Here is a 17,884-nt window from a genome sequence, read left to right on the forward strand (position 1 = left end):
TACGTCCCGCTTGGAGACCTCTGTCATCTATGAAGAAACACCGTTTACAGTAAGAACAAACTGTTCCTTCTAGTGAGTCATGTCTTCTCATGATGTGTCCAATGTACGATAACCTCAGTTTCATCATTTTAGCTTCCAGTGATAGTTCTGGTTTAATTTGTTCTTCTGGTGACGATCCGCCAAGTAGGAGCGGAACCACTGCCAAGCAGTACCTCCAACTCCCAACTCCGTGAGCCTCCCCAGAAGGATACCATGGTCGATGGTATCAAACGCCGCTGAGAGATCAAGGAGAATCAACAGGGTCACACTCCCCCTGTCCCTCTCCCGACAAAGGTCATCATACAGGGCGACCAAGGCTGTTTCAGTGCCAAAACCGGACCTAAAACCGGATTGAAACAGAAACATCCCTACTCTTGATTTAAATTTCCCTTTAATTTTTCTAATCTTTTGGAATGGGGCTCTTGTTCTATCCTTTTTGTTGTCCTCTTCTATTTCTATACAATAACTATTGTAATAGTTCTCTTTGTCCCTACCTACTAGTATTATCCTATTATCCCAGAGGGGGCTTTTCTTGTTTACCTAGGTCAATTTGTGTCTAATTAGTTTTGTTTGTTTTGAGATGGGTGATAAATTTGTCTAACAGCTCTTTCGAAGCTTAAAAGCAGCCACTGAAGGTAGAGGAGAATTGAACTGAGTGTGTGTATGAGTTTTCCTCCTCATAATTTCTCACCCACATCCTCTGCATTAGGTGCAGAGGGGAAAGACAGGTTCTCTCTGTGTTTCGTTGGGCTCAAAGGTTGCTTCCAGATGACCTGTTTATTGATCATTCATCCTGATCTGTTTGTCAGGAGGTTAGATGACGTTGCATCAAGTAAGTGTTCTTACACTTTCCAGTGCATTTTCCTATCACTTTACTTATTGCAAACAGTCTAATCATTTTGGGAAGTGATTTTGTTGTGCAAGACTTTCCGTCCTACTTTAATTGCACTACCTGAATTTGCTAGTATGCGCAACAGAAAATAGCGACAGTCTGGAAGTGCCGTTATACTCAGTACTTTGACATATGAGTGCCAGCTCACTCCATTGAAAAGCACAGCAATTAGATTACCTTAGCTTAAATACTCAAAACTGCTGAAATGAAATACTGAAACAGTGTTTGGTTTTTACCATTACATCAACAGAACAAAATGTTTTAGTAGCTGCAAGGGTGTGGTTTTCTCTCAGATGCCACTAAGACTGATTTTTGCCGAGAATCAATATGGCTAAGTACAGTCAGTTTACTCAGGCTTCTTGTAATCCATGTATTTCCTGAACATGCTTTGTACCACCTGTTTATAAAAACTGCCTTTCACTTTCCTTCCAGATTATAAAAAATTTAATGCAGTACAGCAGGGGTGAGGAACCTGTGGCTCTTTTATTCCAAAATTTGCATCTTCAGTGAGGGAGAAACTTTTGTCAAATAGCAGGAAATGTTTTAAATGTTGGACACAACTGTGATACAACTGTACAAATGCTTCAGACTAATTTTAAGACTATCGGGAACTGGACAACACCTGAGCAGGCCTGCAGTTTAGGACTGTTTTCCTTATATTTCATTACATAGGAAACTGCCTTGTACAGCGTCAGACCAAGTGGCCCATCTAGGTCAGTGTTGTCTACACTGACTGGCAGCAGATCTTCAGGGTTCCAGGCAGGAATCTTTTCCAGTCCCACCTGGAGATACCATGGATTCAGTGTGGGACCTTTTGCTTGCAAAGCGTGTGTTCTACCACTGTGCTTCAGCCCATTTCGAGGTTTGCCCAAATTTGGGCAAACCTCAAAATGAAATGACTAGGGAGTAAAGGAACAGTGAGAAGTTATATTGGGGGATCGAGAAAGGGCTTACAAGGGTGGTGATGGTTCTTACTAGGAAAGCTGTTGACCAAAACTCCTCTATTTGAATACTCTGTAATGGCACAAAAATACAGGTGACAAAGTCCTAGGTTCGATCCTGGCATCTCCAGTTAAAAAAGATCAAGTGGCAGGTAATGGCAAAGATCCTTGTCCAAGACCCTAGAGAGCCACTGCCAGACAGAGTAGACAATACCAGGCTACATGGACAAATAGTCTGACCTTTATGCAGCTTCCTAAAATTGGTACAATGCAAATGCCAAAAAGCAAGGACACAACAAATTAAGCAATTCTGTTCTCCGTGGCTAGCATGGTATCTTTAACTGTATGCTGCAACACGGTAGAAAAAAAAGACACTTTATGTTAAGTTTCAGAAATGATTAACCAAATCTTTGTTTTAGAAGATTAAAATTTCCTCTCTGTTTTCGTTCATACTATACAAGTGTACCATGTTTAATATTGGAAACATTGTTTCCTGATAAACAGTATGTGCTATTGAATTTGTAGTGAATAAATTGCTTCCTTCATGGATTAAAAAAAACTTGCCCCAGTTTACTATATCTGGGTTTTCCACTATTCGTTATAAATCTGTCACTGCTGTCCCAGTGAAGTGTTGACGACTGCCAGTGTAGTTGCAACTTTGGCTGTGATCCTAACTCTTCTGATGTGGAAGGTCAAATTATTTGAGTGGAGTTTTTTCCATCTGTAATGTGTGTTTAGTGGGAATCAGTTTAAACAGTTCCTTCTGGTTTCATGTTATCTTTTTATTACTTCCTCCTAGTTCACATTATCTCTTTTTCTTTTGCGTAGAGTAGTGGAGGATCTAGGCATGAGAAGCTCTTCCATTAGATTAAAAGACTAAATACTTCTAATCCCAATTTCTATCAGATCACACACATCTCTGAGGAATTGGCATGGGTAGTCATTGTGAGAAGGCAACTGTATTTTGGGGGAAGCACTCCAGTCTCCAGATAGTGTTCCAGTGGCAAGAACCAGGATTCATAATCAAGTTGCCATCAGCCTTATGATCACATGAAGCTACCTTTTACCAAGTCAGACCATTGGTCCATTTATGCCAGTATCATCTGTTCTGGCTGACAGCAGCTCTCCAGGATCTTGGGCAAAAGTATTTTTCATCCAGGGCCATACCTAGATGCTTTGGGGGCCCAAGGAGATCTCACTGTGTCATTCCTCCCCTCCCAATTACCTTCATATCCTTCCTGCCATCCCTCCTTTTCTTCATGGTGATGGTGGCAGACCATCCTCTTACCCCGGAAGATTATTTTCTATTGTTGTCTTGCTTGCACTTCAGTGGCAGCAGCCTCTCGCCTCTCTCTCTTGCCTCAACTTATTTTTTTTCCTTTTTGCTGTTGCTTTAGCAGTACCAGTGCTGGTGGAGGCCTCCGCTTCCCTCTCTCTCTGTTTTGCTCTGGGAAGGGAAGGGAAGAGATGGAGACCCTTGTCAGGTGAGTGGGAGGCAGCAGGGAGGCTGACTGTGGCTGCCTGCACCAGGCATGGGAGCTCCCAAAGCAATTGTCTGTACTCCCCACCTCCCAGGAATGGCCCTGTTCCCATCACCTGCTGCCTGATTCTTTTAATTGTAGTTACCAAGTAAGCTATCTTCTTAGGCCCCACCACTTAGGCTGCATACATATCATACATTCAAGGCACATGGCTTCCCCCAGAAAATCCTGGAAACTGTAGTTTACCCCTTGCAGAGCTACACACTCATATCCACTTGTTCAAGCCTTAGTTATGGTCTCTAAGGTCAGATAAAGTCTCTCTGCATTGCATATGCAACCTAAGGACTGCTTGTTGGCCATCCAAGCTACTTGAGGCAAGGTACCATCAGTATGCTGATGACGCTGTGTTCTGTTTCTCCATAACACCTGAATCAGGAGAGGTCATGCAGGTCCTGGACCACTGCCTGGATGTGGTGATGATCTGGATGAGGGAAAATAAACTGACTTTCAAGATAGGCAAGATAGAGGCTCTGTGGATTAGTGGTTCCCATATCCAAGAAATTGACCAACTGCCAATTTTGTCCTCTTCATCCCTGTGTAGGTGAGCCAAAACAACCTGTCTGCTAAGGACAACAGTGTTGGATTGCCAACTTTTTGATGTTTAAAAGTCCTTGTTATTCATGACTAGTGTTGATGTAAAATGTTAAACTAATCATTTCAAGCTTGTTTATGAACTTGTTTATGAACTTCTTCAACTGAATGGTGGGTATCAAACGTGGAGTTGTGAAGAACTGATGAAACTGTTCTAGACCAATTGCCTGTGCATTCCAGTTTTCCTCCGTCTACTGCTAGGCAACTATACAACCTTGAGAGTAGCAACTTAATTCCATTAGCAGGATTAACATGAGTTACCTCACAATGTAATCAAAGCTCCTTAGCACATGGATATCTATTTTGGTTGTATTTGGCATAAGTATTGGATCATTTAACCCCTTATGTACCAGCTGATCACTGCACTCTACAGTAGGGGGCTTCCTGCAGATACTTTCATCAGGAGGTTCACTCAGTATGATGCAGGAATTAGGCCTTTACTGTTGTGGCACCTACCCTTTGGAACTCTGTCCTGTGATGTTTAGACAGGCACTGTGTCCATCTCTTTGGCACCTATTGAACACCTTCCTTTTTATCAAGCCTTTTAAATAGCGCTTTTTATCCCTGTCTGTATCTGTATTGTATTTGAAATTGTTTATATTAATCACTTTGTTTTTATTAATTATTTGGGATGTTTTATGGGGAGTGATTCATAAATGAAATAAACATGAATAAAAATTCCTGCAGGTCCCTTTGTTACAACATCTAGTAAGGATTTTTGTGTGTACTTAGAAGTGGCATGGAAGACCCGAGGGTTAGGTTTTGTTTTGCAGGCATTGGCATTGTACTGGTGTGCCTTTATAAGTCTTTCTGTACTGCATTTCTTGTGGCTTGGTATAGGTTCGATCGAATTACTGCATACAATGTTTAACTGAAAAATGCAGTGACAAAATTTCTTAGAAAAGTTGCAAAATGAAATCTCTGAGCTACTCTCTCCATCATGCTAACACGAGTAAGGCTTATTGTGCACATGCATCTTATTTCCCAAGATGAGGAGCTGTGAGACTCTAAAGATTAATGAGAAAAATGTTTTCTGTTCTATCTCTTCTATTTTAACTCTGCTCTGTGTCTGATGTCTTTCTTGATGCTAATATTAGTGCAAAAAACCCAGGGAATCATCAAAATATTTTGTACTGATAGTATTTCCCCTTCACACTTCTTCTTTATTTCAGGCAATACCTTCTGACTTGTCGCTTCCTTTCTGACTTGTCACTTGTTGATTTGTCACTTCCTTGCTAGGTCCCCAAATTTCCCCATGCTTTACAACTGACACAGTGTTAGCCATCTCAAGAACCTATGCAGTGAGCATCGGAACAAAATACTAAGTTGCAGGAGTACACAGGTGTTCTCTGTTGTGTGTGAACCAAATCGAAATAAAATGGCTAGGGTGTCAAAAGCATTCATATCTGGAAGGCAGGATGCAGTGCTGAACATAGTGATCAGGCAAGGCTTTTAGTAATAATAATATAAACTCAATTCATTCAGTATGGTGATACAAAGATATATGGTCTGCCATGTGGCCCCCAACACATCAAGCCAAACTTCTTAAATTTCTTCATTCCAGGAAGGTTCAAGAGACTTGGAAAGGGGGTAGCTGTTTAGTTGAAAATACACAAATTTGCTGATGGAACTGAAACCAGTAGCCCTTTGGGATGAAAGCAGTTGCCTGGACTTGAGCTTACTTTGCTATGCTGAGAATGCTCATAAAAATGGGTTCTTTAAAGAGTAGTCCAAAAAGCAACTTGATATTTACAGAGGAGCAAAGCATCTGGTGTTCAAAAAAGATTAGATCTTGTCTACTAGATTAGTATTTCTAAACTGAAACTAGATAAATCATTGTGGTGTTTTTAGAGGCAGTAATTAGCCACTAGGATAAACTACCAAGTGATGTAGCAATTATCTCTCACTTGTAGTCTTTAATCAAAATGGGTTGGGGTTTAAGTAGAAGGGATTATCTTGCTTGTAGAAATGACAGGCTAGTTCCTGAGGGGAAAGGGTGTGATGCAGCTGAGAACACTAAAACAGACATCCTAATCTTTAATGTTTGTGGAAAACATCTCTTCTTCATTTGCCTTTGGAACAGGCAAGCTGCTTTAGATAGAACTATTTACTCCCAAACAATTGGTGATAAGCTGACGTCTTAAGCATCTATTTGGATATGTCCCACTGAAACAAGAAGAAAATGCCTCTAGTATCATGCGTATGCATGTGTTCAGATATGTGTATAGTAAGTGTGCAGGATAGTGGTGCATTTATATCTTGATGAGGTTTTGTACCCTTTAAAGAACATTATGTTCTTCCAGCAGATTTTATCCAGTTCTTGGCCTTCATGTGAGCCGAATTAGATGGTAGTTTTTAATTGATTTTGGAATACTGTGTTTGGAACTCCTCATATTCTTTCTCTTACAAAAAACAGCCACGAGGACCCCGATCCACCTCAATACCATTATGTGATGGCAGTACTTCCATGAGCTTAAAAAGTGAATTAGCAATAGTGCTGTAACTGTGATTTCCTGCATCAGCAAAGAGTTATAGAGTACCTTTGAGGACCTTTTCAACTCTTATGATTCTGTGAGCTCTAAAATCATATAGAAAGATAGGGTATGGGAGCGTGGATTCGTTCGCTCACTGCCATCACCTGTCCATATCTTACCTCCCTAAGTACTTTACTCCTTGGATGAGGTTTGACACCAAAAATGTGCTTGGCTAGGATAAAAGAGCTTGAGGAAGAAGGTTGCTTGTAATGTTGGTTGCTTTTAATATTGGACACACAACCCACTCCACCCCTTTCTGCATTATCAGGGTAGTTCTGTGTTTCAACATGTGAAGCAGTCACCGTTCAATCTAGCTTGGGCCTGAGAAATAGTTGAGGACTGAGGCATGCTGCTCCCAGGCAACTTCCTGAGTTGAAGTGGGTCCTGGTGCTGCTGAGAGAGAAAAATGAGAGGGGACAGGAGGTGGCTCAGGTAGGAATTTCTCCCTCCTCTGTCCTGTCCCGTGTGAGTTTGAGGGGGGGAACTGATGGTTTTGAAGTTGACAGAAGGATTCCAAATAGGTAATCTGGTAACATTGTCATAAGCAGAAAATTTTATCACAGTGAGGAATTTTGGCTGGTTTGGAGGGAGAATAAATATTCACCATTCAAAGCTGGGCTGGGTTCTCATAACTGGTTTTTGAAATTTCCTTTGGGTAGACAACCAGTCTTGGTCAAAATTTTGCTCAGGTAGATGTAGCTCAACCACTTCATGTACCATTATGCAGTTTACTTTCTCTTTCAGTGCCCCCACATCACTCCAAACTCCAAGGTGGGAGGCAAAAGTGAGAGCTGTCACTGTTCTTTCCTGGAAGCAATAAATCTTTGTCTGTAGAAAAAGACAATAAAGAAGGTGTAGAAGAGATTGCTTTTACAATCTTGCATGCACAGGAACTCTCATGTACTCATGGGTAGCTTTTCTTTACACGGCCCATGGGACTGTGTCATCTGTACAATGTAAATTTGGTTTCCTTCCAGGCAGTTTCCCATCTGCCAAGACTGTGTCCTTTCTGTAGGATTTTTTTATAGAACTGGCCAGGGCCTCCCAGCATAATCCTTCTTCTTCACCCTCAAGAAGACTTGTCTACTAAACAATCACAGGTCAGGTATTTATCAATGTTCTCTTCAAAACTCTCTCACAATCTCCTTAGGTTATGTTTTGGTGCTGAGAAGCTCTTACATAAGTGACACAGTTCTTTCTAATGTTTAATCTAAAAACACACACATGTTTTGAAAGTGATTGCTTCTTTTTCATCCTTGGTGAAATACAGTGCCTTTTAAAATATTTGGAGACTGTTAAAGATAATTTAAGCTAAACATACTCTTTTCCTTCAACTTGTGGTCTTAAGATTTGCTTTCTGGGCCCTTGCATATTTGATTTTTAAAATTTATTTATGTAATATGCCAGTTCATATTTCAACTGAAATCTCCAAGCAATTTAAACATCTTACCAAAAAGGAAACCATTACAGTAGAATTTCAATAGTTTCATTTGATTCTGGGCTCTTCCCTAATAGCACAGGCCACTGATTCTATTGCTAAAAGGAAAAGTAGCAGTGACAGTAGGCAAACCTGTCTGGTCCCTATTTTTAGGCACCCGTCAGGTGTTTATTGACTAACATTTGTGCAACCTAGTTTGAGTATATCATCTTTACATAGTTTATGAACTTAGTGCAATATCAAAAGCTTTCATTACTTCTGTTAATTAAAGCCACGTCTCTTTATTTGGTTAAATTTAGTTAAAGTTATAACTTTGGTGGCTTCCAGAAAAAGCAACAATTATCAATAATGCTAATTGTTTTCTGAGACCAATCAGCATAGCTTTTATGAACCCAGATTGGTCAGGGTTAATATCATCAGAGATTACCTTGCTCAATCTTCTTGCCAAAATCCTTGTCAAGATCTTCACTGGGTCTTTATCCTCCTTTAAAATAAGAACAATCTTAACTTCTGACCAACTAGCAGGGAGACTACCTGAATCAAAGCAAAAATTGTATAAATTTGCCAGATCCGCTACTAATCCGTCCTTGTAGGCTAAATAAAACTCCACACTAAGGCCATCAAGACCCAGGGACCCATTCTTCTTAGCTTGCTGCAGGTAACAAATAATTTCCTCCCCAGTAATTGGTCTGCAGATAGCTTGGTTATCTAAGGCTGAGAAGGTAGGAATATACAAAGTCTCCAAAAATTGATCTATATCATATACTGATGGATTCTGATATGTGTATTGATCCTGATAATAGTTATAAAACTCTTTGCTAACCTCCTTATCAGTTGTGGTCTGATCTATAGGTATCAGAACTATAGGTATCAGTTTTTGTTTTTGCTAATTTGCAAACTGCTGTGCCAGGAGCTTGTCCTGTTTGGCGCCCTTTTCAAAGTATCTTTGTTTCATTATCACCAGAGCATTCTCTGCTATTATAGCATCATGTAAATCGACTCTATTTCTTGCTACAACCAGCCTCTCCAATATATCATCGAATGGGTGTTGCTTACGCCTCTTATCCAGTTCCTCGAAGTCAGCTACCAGTTCTTTCTTCCACATTCTAGAATGCTTTTTCTTTCCAGCTTCGATGTTCATTAGAACCCCTCTTATTACCACTTTAAAGGTGTCCCAAAGGATCATAATTAAATTAACCAAACTTCTAATGTATCTCAAGTACTCAATTACTGCTGTTCGAACTTGCTCATGTGCTTCCCCTCATAAATAACTGAACCGCCAAATCCTGTGTCTGCTGTCCTTTCCACAACAATTAGTAAGTGATCAGATCTGACTTTTATATCAATTGCTGATTTGTATACACCCTGGGAAAGGCCAGGTGAGAAGAAGAAGGCCCACTTCTCTGCCACCATCACATCCTCAAGTAGCCGTCCAGTGGAGCTTTTCTGTATTGTCAGGGGTCTGTTGACATCAACTCCAGGAAATGGAGTTTTGGACCCTTTGGAGGCCCACTGTGAATTGTTTGCAAGGCAGTTTGAGGGTAAAGTTGCTCGCCTCTGTAGCAGTCTTGATGCCCCATCTACATCTATTGTAGTCCCCAGTGAGGTGTCCAGTGCAACATCTGCTGCAACTTCTTGGGAATAGTTTCAGTTGATGCGGCCTGATGACGTGGGCAAGGTGCTTGCAACTATGCAGCCAGCAACATGTCCTCTCAACCCTTGCCTTTCTTGGCTTATTGAAATGGAAATGGACTGCCTTCAAGTTGTTTCCAACTTATGGCGACCCTATGAATAGGGTTTTCATGGTAAGCGGTATTCAGAGGAGGTTTACCATTGCCTTCCTCTGAGGCTGAGAGGCAGTGACTGGCCCACGGTCAGCTTCATGGTTATGTGGGGATTCGAACCCTGGTCTCCCAGGTCGTAGACCAACACCCTAATCACTACACCACACTGGCTTGCTTAAAGTGTTTAATAACTTTAGCAAACAAGTCAGCATGGGCTACATTAGGGGCATAAACTCCCTGACTATTGACATTAGGTGGGTGCCTTTGCTGTATCATTTTCAGTGTGTGTTTAAAACATTTTCATTTAGGCAAGCCTATCCAGACATGTAGATGTTGACATGTTTTAATCTCTCTGCAGTTTGCTATTAATTTTAATTATCTTTTAAATATTTTAATTACTTGTCTTTAACTGTTTTATTCATAATTTTAATATTTATTGTAAATCGCTTAGAGGTTTTATTACAATCAAGTGGTGTATACATTTTATTAAATAAATGTCACATCTGAGGGCAGTTTCAGTAGGCCCTCTAAACCAAATGTCTTACTAAATGAGTATATAAGGTCTGGTTATGATGGTTACCAAAGAGAAGCTAATATGTATAGGTGCTTCTGAATTGAATAACTTGGAGTTTGATGGACTCTGGTGAATTTTCTTAGGGTATGTTTGCATTGGACATTTTCAGGGATCAGGTGGGGTGTGGGATAGCACATGATCGGGATTGCAATCCTAACTGGACTTGCTAATCGTGTTTTACTTGGAAGCATTTGGTTTGGGGGGTTTATTTAGAGACGTGTTTTACTGAAATAAGCAGAACTTTGCAAATGAACTTATATAGCATCAGGACAGAAGATTTATATCTGAAATCCTTTGAAGTTTTGACAGAAACTGTTACATAACAATAAAAGAGAACAGAAATCTATGATATATTTGCAGGCTGTATCCAGATTAAATATATCTAGGAGAATGGATTGTAAAGAAACAGCTGTGGTATCCTCTCCATTTCGCTGTTGCTTTACTCAGCCATGAGTAAAGCAGTTTGAAACTGACAAGTGACATCTCCAGTTGTTTGTCTTTCTGTCTAGCTCTCTGTCCATTTCCCATCAGCACTTGCTGATCTCTCCACCCCTCTCTACAAGCAGCCCTATTTCCCTTTGCATCTAATTATGTTATAATTACGTTAACCTATACTGTACTCTTCCTGCACCATTTTAGAATATATTTTATAATAGTTGCTAGAGTTCCCTCCTGATTTTAAAAGCAATTGGGACATGCTTTGGTAGATCATACTGGAAGAGTTTTAATTTTGAAGCTGTCCTATACAAACTTGGACAGGCTGCTCACACTGAAGGGACACGTTTAGTTGCGCTAACACATGCAAACAAGCACAACCAGAGTATTTTGACAATGAAAAGTATAAGGTATGTCCATGTGCAGGAAAGAATTATCAGAAAGTAGTATTCATTTGCAAAATGAAAGTGAGGGAGCTCTGCACAAAGCAGTGTAAAATAAGTTAGAACTTATAGAACAAGATATAAAATCTTCAGTTCAATGTAATATTCCATCTAATGTATTTATTGGATGTAGGTCAGCCTTGAATATACATTTTTTCCTCCTCAGTGGAAGAGATAGACTAATATTTAGTAACTGTCTTTTTAAAAGAAAGGGGGAGAAAGTAAAAGAGAGTGAGAACCTTTGGTGGCTATGGAGTGTGTGCATGGGCCAAATGTTCCATTTGTGTTCTTCTGCAGACATCATCCACTTACCTTTCACCAGTTTTCCCATGAGAAGCTGAACATTGCAGTGTTTTTTAATTGTATAGAGTTGCTGAGGTTATTGAAGCATTATCTTATTCAGAATATGGAAAGCAGAACTGAGCACCTGGAACAGAAACTGGAAAAACAGTGTGCCAAAGATCAGACTAAATACAGTGTGCTTTCAATTTGACAAAATTCTTGCTAGTTCTGAGTGGAAAAAGCAAAATTGCAGTCTGCACCAATGTTTAGCTTTTCTCTTGTTTTTTATTTCTTTATGAGCAGCTCTGGGCTGTTTTCCTTTTTGTTTGATGCTGAAGTGGAAGCCAGAATTACTGTGGCAATTCCAGATGTTTATTTAACGCTCCAAGAAGGGATATAGTTCCCAATTCAACATTAATGTTTATGGTGATGGCTTGATATGTTTGCCAAACATACAGGGATTCGTAATGGTGAGGTAGAGCCTCAAAATGGAGACTTCTGGGATCTGATTTTACTGATCCAGCTTTCAAATCAATTTAAGATTTAGGCCCAGAGTCCTCTGGGATCCTGGCCTGACATGAAATAGATTTGTTGGAGGAAGCTTTGAACTCGAGTGCTCTCTGTTTTCCCTTTCCAAAACTTGTCTAAATGCTGCAATGACAGATAAAGTTGTGATGGAAATACTATTCTTATGGTTCTCAGATTCCAGAGACAGTGCTGCACATGCTGACAGCAGCATCTAGGGTCTAACAGAGCCCTACCACAATACCTCCTGGATCATCCACTGTCCAAATAAGCAGGGGGAAGTGGAGAGGGCTTGCAGTTAATTGGGAGCCATGTTAGGGACCTAATTTTACCAGATCCAATTCAAGGCCCAGATTATGTTGCTGAATGTCCACCAGACATTCAGCAGCATAAATCTTCCCTCCCCCAAATTCTTTCCATTGTAGATTGGGAGGGCTACAGTGTTCCTTGTGAACAGCAATGCATAATAAACTTTGCATGTATCTCTTTTAGTGTGATTTTCTTTCTGTAGTGTGCAGGGAGATTCGGTGCAGTTACACCACATATCACCTATTAACCACCTTGGCTTGGGCCTTTTTCCCATACTTTCAACTCTTTTTCCTTCTCCTCCTCCTCCTTCCACTTGCTCAATGTCTTATAAAGTCCAAACTTTTGAATATTCTTCATACCATCAAGTTTATTTGGCAAAACTAGACTCAGTTGCCATAAGCAACCTATGAAAAAGTAGCAGCTCTCTGGGTATGGTCCAGAGTTTGGAGTTGGCTTGCTTGAAATACCACTCTTTGAATGAAAGAGGGTACAGGAGAAACTGATCAAAGTATAACTATAGTCCTGGTCTTGTATCTCAGAGAACAAACACATACTCATCAGATTCACAGTGTACGCTTGTAGTAAGAATAAGAGGTAAACAGGCCTGGTGCCAGCACGTGGCCAGCTTGGGCCCTGGCTGAGGGCCCCTGCGGCTCAGAGGAGCCCCTGAGGAGCCCTTCCTTAGGGTAGAGCCCACTCCATGATCCATGGCAGCATCAGGTCATGCTACCTGGCACTGCCATGAATCACAGAGCAGGAGCTCCCAGACACCTCCCGATAACAGGTGATGCAGGCATCATCCAACATGGTGGCAGGAGTGTCCCTAAGGGGTTGATGCCACCACCGCCATCTTGGGTGATGGCAGGTGTGTGCACACAATGCGTGGGGCATGTGCACTGATGCCAGACGTAGGTGGGGCAGGCTGGCCTATATAAGCCCTGTGCCGCCTGTATCAGGAGGGGGTGTTGGGGTGAACTGTGCTGTGGGCCTAGGCAGGCTGGTGCCCAGGGGCCAGTCATGCCTGGTGCAGGCCCTGGAGGTAAACCTGGAGCAGTAAATAGGATCAATCTGGTCACTCCTTGCTCCATCCTACTGCCACCACTCTCTTCCTCCTCAATTTGAGCCATGCAGTAACATAGCTTCTATATTGCAGCTGTGTAATTCAACTTTGTGCACTGTTACAATATTTTATTTATTTATTTATATATTATTTGATTTATATCCTGCCCTTCCTCCCAGCAGGAGCCCAGGGCAGCAAACAGAAACTCTAAAAACACTTTAAAACATCATAAAAACAGACCTTAAAATACATTAAAACAATGTGAAAAACATTTTTAAAAACTTTAAAAACATCTTTAAAAAAGGGTTAAAAACATATTATTAAAAAAAATTAACAAACAATTCTAACACAGGCGCAGACTGGGATAGGTCTCAACCTAAAAGGCTTCTTGAAAGAGGAAAGTCTTCAAAAGGAGCCGAAAAGATAGCAGAGATGGCGCCTGCCTAATATTCAAAGGGAGGGAATTCCACAGGGTAGGACACTGAAGGTCCGTTTCCTATATTGTGCAGAACGGACCTCCTGATAAGATGGTATCTGCAGGAGGCCCTCACCTGCAGAGCGCAGTGATCGACTGGGTATATAAGGGGTAAGACGGTCTTTCAGGTATCCTGTTCCCGAGCTATATAGGGCTTTGTAGACCAAAACTAGAACCTTGAACTTGGCTCGGTGGCAACTGGGCAGCCAGAGGAATTCTTTCATATATTGATTTTAGCTATGGCACTATTGCAACACTGAAATGCACCTGTATAAGGTGATGCTGTGGAATTGTGCCATAAAAATATTATTAATTTCTCATATGTCCCATGTCTATAACTCCAGTGTAAAATGTTCACTGCCTATGTTCAGTTTTAAAATAGTGGTTCCTTTTCTGTCCTTAATCACTGATGTTTGTGGATGATGTGTCTCAGGCAGAATACCCCTGCCAACATATGTGTTCTGTGAATATATTGGACATATTGCTTTCAGTCCTTGCTAACAATGTTTGAGATACTGGTATGCACCCTGCCTCCTGGAACCAGCTGTACACTTCTTTCTCTCCCCCAGCCCCCCAAATGGCTGGAAAGAAAACTGCAGAACTGGTGCAACTACATTTGTGGTCCTTTAATGTCACCGTTGATGAAAAGAGTTCTGTGATGTTCACTCCTAGTAGTGATGGGGAGAGGCTGGCTGCTTCTTAATGGGAAAGGCAGAGCCATTCCTTTGCACTGATCTTTCTGTTTTTATTACATTTTCTTTGCTTTAATGGCCTGGTTTGCACATCACAATAATCCACAGTTTCTCTTAAGCCATGGTTTAATTGTGAACATGCCTTCCACCTACCATGCAAGTCCCTGTGTGGCTCCCCCGCAATATGACACCCACAAAGCTCAAGTAATAATGTGGCTTTTTGGAGTTGTCTATACCAGACTTTGTCTTGTTTGTTTCAAACAAACACCAAACAGTAAGCCAGAAATGAACTAAGTTTGAGCCTGGTGGGTTTTGCGTCAGGGGAGAATCCACATGGAAGGGAGGAGGCACATTCATACCGAAACTGTGGTTTAGGAAAAACTGTGGCTTATCATGACATGCAAACAAGGCCAGTGTCTAACTTTTGTTTGCATGATCTATGTAACTGACCTTGGTTATGTACAGTTGCTACCTTGGTTATGGAATTGCATCTTCCTGCACATCTTATGTTTCATAACCCTTTATTTCAGTGTTATATTTATATATCCTCTCCCTTAAAAAGAGTCAGAATTCTGTGCCAGGGTAACCTACATTTTGTGGCTTGTGCAAATTTGCTTGACTTTGATTTATATTGCATAATTTGGACACTTCTACTCCTTTGCATAATGTACCCTGTTCTGCTGGGGCCAAAATACAAAAAGAAAGAAAGAAAAAATGGTAAATGTCCTTTTCAAAAAGAGTGTTTAAGTACACTTTTAAGCAGTCCGTTTAAGCACACTTTTAAAAAATAATGTATCATATCTTGTAGTTTGGTCTTCATGGGGATTATTATTATTATTGTTGTCTTTATTGATACCCCGCCATTTTTCCAAAACTGGAACTCATGGCGGCTTCCAGATAAAAATACATATAATTAAAAACATACAAAGTCTACATTAAAATAAAATTAAACTATTTCCAATATTAAAACTATACATACATATAGCTAAAAGAGTTCAAACTAGTTTAAAAATAATATAATAGACATTAGCAATGCAGTACCCTTCACGCCCTATCCTTAACAGCCTTCAATTCCAAAGGCTTGTTGGAATAAGAAGGTCTTTGCTTGTCGGTGCAAGGACTGCAAGGAGGGGGTCATTCTTACCTCCCTAGAAAGGGAATTCCAAAGCCCAGGGGCAGCCACCGAGAAGGCCCTCTCACGCGTTCCCACTAGTCGTACTTAAGAAGATGTGGGTATTGAGAGAAGGGCCTCTCCTGAGGATCTCAGGGCCCGGGCAGGCTCATACAGGGAGATACGGTCTGATAAATAGCCTGGACCTAAGCCGTATTGGGCTTTATGGGTCATCACCAGCACTTTGAATTGTGTCTGGAAACAGACTGGCAACCCGTAGAGCTTTTTTAACAGGGGGGTGTCATGGACCACCGCCCCCACAAGGCACGGGGACCATGCTTCAGACCCAATTCCCACCCTTAGGGTAATTGTTCTGGAACCCAAACACCAAATTCCCCTTGCCAAGGCTGTGCAAACTAACACCAACCCTGCAAGGTAGAAAGTAGGCTGCCACCACCCCTTCACTGGTTCAGCTCAGAGCTGGGGGAACCCTGAGCTCAGAAAATAGGTAAACCAAGGTCCTATAAGACAAGAGCCAAACTTACACTCCTTGTCAAGAAACCTCTGGTAAAACCCCACAAAATAGAATTAGGCTTAACTCCTTTTTCCTTTGGTAGTTGCGTAGTCGAATGGTCAAGGTGCTGAATTCAGAACCACCCTTACCCTCAATGAACACACTAGGTTAAATAGAAGTAGCTTTATTCAAAAATATAAGTGCACATTAAAAGATAGCAGCAAAACAATTCCTCAAAACCACACACACAAGAGAGTTCACACAAGAAGAAAATAATAACCTAACTAGCCTGTCAACTTACTTAGGAGGTAGTTGGTTGTAATCTCATCTCTCCTCAGAGAGAATAGCATCAGGTACAAAGCAGTGGAACCCTGCTTAGGTAGCCACCAGCAAGATGGATACCCATAGGCATCATCCAGGGAAACCTTCCAGAGGGAACAAAGGCTATGGGTCTCAAGCCCTATACTTAAGGAAAAGAAACTCAGCGGTCCAGAATTAATTAACCAATCAGGGGCTTTCTGATGTAATCCCTTCTCAGTGCTTCTTCACTTTTTCGCGCCAACTATGTTCTTAACCTTCACAGGCCTGCATGGCCTTGAGTACCAGGCTCTCACTGATTAGCACAGATAACCAGGTGTCTCTATTCAGGCCTCCCTAACTGACTTCAGCTGGAAACGAAACTTAACATTTTTGCCTTTCCAGAGGCCTGTTTTTTACAAGATGTAACTCCCAGAGTTCTTTGCACTGAGCCATGATATTAACAATCAATTTAACAACTCATAGAAATATACAAGTTCATGACAGGGGGTAGTATGGTCCCTGTAACCAGCCCCAGTAACATTCTGGCTGCAGCACATTGTACCAACTGAAGTTTCCGAACAGTCTTCAGAGGCAGCCCCACATACAACGTGTTACAATAATCTAAACGGGATGTAGCTAAGGCATGTGTCACCATGGCCAGATCAGATGGCTCAAGGAATGGGTGCAGTTGGTGCACTAATCTTAACTGTGCAAAAGCACTCCTGGCCACCACAGAAACCTGGGATGTGCAAAAACTGTTCAGGGTGCTGAGACTCCAGCCACTTATCAGCTGAGACTCCACACCCTGATGCCAAAAGATTATTCAACAGAATCTGTAGTTACATCAGTCATTCATATCCCATACATTTTAAACAATATGATAATGATAACAGTATTTATATTTACTTTATGGAGTGTTCAAAGTATTTTTGCATACATTATTTTGAAATCCCTTTCAATATGCTGTACAAGCTGAGCTCAGTATTATTTTCCACAAATTGTAGATGATTAGGGGCTGGGACTGAAAGAGAAGGCTGTTTAGTGAGTTTGTAAAATTCTAACGAAAGATTTCTCAATTCACAGCTCAGCCTCTACATTTCACTCACTTTGCAATTGTCTGTGCAGTAAATTTGCTTTCAAAATAAAATTTCTAACCTGAGTTTTTAGGAAACTGAATTCTTCACTCAGTGCTACATTATGCACTTTTCCTGGTGTTTCATCAAATCTCTGCATACACAGAACCCGTATAGTAGTTCAGGCACTGGAAATGCTATTTGGCCTACTTGATTGTCATTTTAAACTATTATGTGCTAATGTAGCCCCAACAATAGAATAGTGGATATGAATAAAAACTTCCCAACTATTAGTTTATTCCCTTTTCAATAGCTTCTGGATGACCTTAGA

The 17,884-nt window shown here is 41.0% G+C and overlaps 1 protein-coding gene and 1 long non-coding RNA gene across 2 annotated transcripts in view; one reads left to right on the forward strand and one right to left on the reverse strand.

The window, feature by feature from the left end:
* The window catches only part of CD81 (CD81 molecule), an 87,865-nt gene that overhangs the window by 23,781 nt on the left and 46,200 nt on the right, over positions 1–17,884 (forward strand). The gene's annotated exons all lie outside the window — the stretch shown is intronic.
* LOC133377011 (uncharacterized) lies at positions 6,739–16,590 on the reverse strand. Its single transcript, XR_009760597.1, has 4 exons — positions 16,482–16,590; positions 11,525–11,651; positions 8,404–8,460; positions 6,739–7,366 (listed from the first exon to the last, which is right to left on the reverse strand). It is a non-coding gene; the product is annotated as an uncharacterized LOC133377011 (long non-coding RNA).

The sequence above is a fragment of the Rhineura floridana genome, chromosome 2, assembly GCF_030035675.1.
Source record: "Rhineura floridana isolate rRhiFlo1 chromosome 2, rRhiFlo1.hap2, whole genome shotgun sequence".
NCBI lineage: Eukaryota > Metazoa > Chordata > Lepidosauria > Squamata > Rhineuridae > Rhineura > Rhineura floridana.